Genomic DNA, 3684 nt, shown 5'->3' with positions numbered 1-3684 from the left:
GCGGGGCCGACGGCCGGCGGCGGCGGGAGAGGCGGCGGCGGCGGGAGGGGAGCGGGGGAACCCTAGCGCGAGCGGAGCACCGAGATACTACTATACTCTCGTCTCTTACGAACACGAGGGGATGAACACCAAGCCGGTTCAGTTCTATTCGATCCCTTCCTTCTAAGAACATCTTTAGCAGACCCCTTATATCGCGGATTCTTATAATGCGTTTATAATTCGTCGAAAATGTGTTTTGCAGGCTGGCGTGGGTTTCGGTCGAACAAAACTTGCATAACGGAACTATAAAAGAGAATATTTTGCGAATATTCTCTTTTATAGTTCCACTATGCGGGGTATGTTCGCCTGCAGCCCGCAAAACACAAGGTTTTTCTGAATTTGACACATATGTCACATATTACACATAATCATAAATTTAATATAAGATAAAATGTGAATAATAAAATATAACAATCATACAAATTAGAATAATTATTCAAATCACCAAATTAAACTAATAATTTAATACAAGAAATGTCCCGAATAGAACTATGATAAAATGATACAAATCAAACATGAATAAAATGAAATGAATGTAAAAATTGCAGGTTTTACCGCTCATGCCTATGTCAGTGGTGCTCAATGAGATCCTCCTGAAGCTGACGATGGGTGTTTGCATCTGCAATCTGCCGGTACGTCTAAAGAAATGCTTGTATGCGGTCAGGGTCTCTAGCTGGCTTCACACAGCTACCAACATTGTCAAAGAACTTCAAGTTCATGTCCCTCTCATCTTCAATGGTCATGGTGTGAAGAATCACGTAACATGTCATGTCATGATGTTGTTCGGGGGTTGCTTGTCCCAAAAATGAGCAGGACCATGAACAATGGCAAACCTAGATTGCAAAACCTCAAAGGCTCTTTCAATATCTATATGGGCAGCCTCTTGTACCTTTGTATGCTTTCTAATTTTGGGTTTCTTGATGGACTTGACAAATGTACACCAAGAAGGTTAGATACCATCTGCAAGATAGTACCCATTTGTATACTCATGCACATTCATCATGTAGTTGCAAGTAGGAGCATCATCACTAACAAGTCTAGCAAACAAATGAGACCGGTGCTGATATCATTGAGAGTACCTGGCATATGGCATACCAAAAAAGCAATGCCAAATCCATAAATTCTCGGATGTTACGGCCTCTAGCATAATTGTTGCATCACGAGACTTACCACAATACTACTTGTGCCATGCCTTCAGGCAGTTTTTCCAAGTCCAATGTATGCAATTAATGCTTCCCAGCATGTCGAGCCAACCTCGCTTCTCATTTGCCACCATCAACTTTTTTGTGTCTTCCTCGTTGGGTGCACGACGTAGACAGGACCAAAGACGCGGATGATCACTTTGATGAACGTACGCACTGGCTCAATTATAGTATCTTCGCCAGTGCCAAGATATTTTTCGGCATAGTCGGCTGGAATGCCATATGCAATCACCCGCATAGCTGGCGATATTTTTTGACATGCGCTAAAACCTAACAAGCCCGCGGCATTTCTCCTTTGAGTAAAAAACCGAGAATTGGCCTCGCAAGCTTGCACTACTTTCACGAAGAGGGATTGGCGCATTCGATACCTTCTCCGGAAGAGGTGCGGCGGATACGTAGGATTCTTCGTGGAATAGTCCTGCATCAACATCATGTTCCCGATATGGCAGTTTCAAGGGATGCAAAGATGGCCGACGGTCAAGGCCCATCTCTTGTAGCTCCAAACCCCGAGCTCCTTCATGGCTAGGACCGCCACCACCATCGGCTGCCGATGGCGCTCGAGCATCGACTCTACGTCTGAGTCGTCGGACGAGGACGAATCCTCGAGCCAAAATTCCTCACGAGGGCTCAAATCCATCTATAAAATCACACCCGAGCTCGCATGAATGTAAACTCATCTATAAATCTGGGGGGAACTAGAAAAGGGGCTCACCGGCGGCGGTCGTTCCGGGGCGGCTCGGTGAATTCGGGGTGGGTGGCAACTCGGTAGCAGTCGATCCGAGGCGGCGGTGACCCAGGGGCAGCAGTGACCCAGGGGCAGCTCGGCTCGGGGATCAGGGGCGCCGGCGAAGCGACGCGGTGGATCCAGGTCTAGTGCGTCTCGACGGCACGATTCCATCAGCGAAAGTTGCCGGAATCACAGACGGCGGGCGGGCGGCGACGGTGCCGGGTGGCTGCGTGATGGGGTGGGGAACGCGTGCGCCGAAATGTCCCTTCCTCCAACCACTTTCGCGAGATACATGGCACCGACGGGGCATGGGAGAAAGGGGGACTAAGTTTTCGCGGGTCAAAGGGGGCAATTTACCGCGCCCCTCTGAAAATTTGAAAGGTCGGACACATTTACGGTGTCTGTTTGGGCCACGTTTTTCGTCCAAACCCGTGAACTGATGGTTATTTTGCGGGTCGGCGCGATATAAGGGGTCTACTAGAGATGCTCTAACTATAGTAGCCTAGACAACGATCGGTTTTGGCGACAAATAGTCGGCCAAACGCACATCCGAGCGAGCGAACGACGCCTTAATGGGCTAGCCCATTTATCGGTAACAGTGTACACAACCACCGGTTTAGGCGGCCTTCTAGATGGTTCCTGACCGGTTCAGGTCTTTTACCATTTTTCATTGGTTTGTTTTTTGTTATTTTTTATTCTTTCAAAAAGTTCCCTTTCTGAAAAAAATTAGAAGTTTTAGAAATGTACAGGAACTTAAAAATATTCCGGTAATTTCAAAAATGTTATGTTTTTAAATATAGCTCGGAATTGCAAAATTTGTTTACAAATTTAGAAAATGTCCGCGCTTTCGATAAATGTTTGCAAAAATGTCCATGTTTTCAATAATTATTTGGAATTTGAAAATTTGTTTATAAATTCAAAACATACTGATGTTTTTGAAAAATGTTTGAGAACTAAAAAAAATGTTCACATTTCTTAAATATTATTCAGAATTTCAAATATTGTTCTTATTTTCGAAATTGATTGGGAATTTGTACGAAAATCGCGGTCTAAAACTGTTCACATTTAAAAAAAATTGTACTACTCTTCCCGATCCATATTAATTGACGTACACTTAATACAACTTTGTACTAAAGTTGTACTAAGTATGCGTCAATTAATATAGATCAGATGTAATACTTGATTTGAAAAGAATATTCAATTTATAAAAAAAAATCATGTTTTCAAAAAAGTTTGTGATTTAAAAATTCGACAAAAAACAGTTGCTACAGTGGATTGAGTTTCTACAATGTTCAGCTTGGCAAATCGAACGTTTTTATGGCAATTTTAGTTGACACATGGGTGAGAACTTTAGTTGGCAAGCGTGAAACTTTCCTGGCAAGAAACAAACTAAGAGCGCATTTGCCATGCTTACAAACTAAACTTGTCATGATCAATAAATATAAATTGTCACAAAATACATTTGATTTGTCGTGGTCAAATCTCAAACGTTCAGAACTTATTAGCGTCTTTTTTTGCAACAGAGCGTCGTCTTTTTGTAACAGAGCATGGGTTTGCTACAGTGCTTCATGCCTACAATGGGCTGACCCAGTAGGGACCATGCGTGTGACGCAACGCCTGTTTGCTATATGCCTCTTCCCTCTCTTGGCCCAGCTACAGCTCAAACTCACCTCAGCCTCGGGCGGGAGCAACTAATTAACGAGTGCTCCTTCGGGA

This window comes from Triticum dicoccoides, chromosome 4B (assembly GCF_002162155.2).
Source record: "Triticum dicoccoides isolate Atlit2015 ecotype Zavitan chromosome 4B, WEW_v2.0, whole genome shotgun sequence".
NCBI lineage: Eukaryota > Viridiplantae > Streptophyta > Magnoliopsida > Poales > Poaceae > Triticum > Triticum dicoccoides.
Note: the sequence above shows the minus strand (reverse complement) of the source record.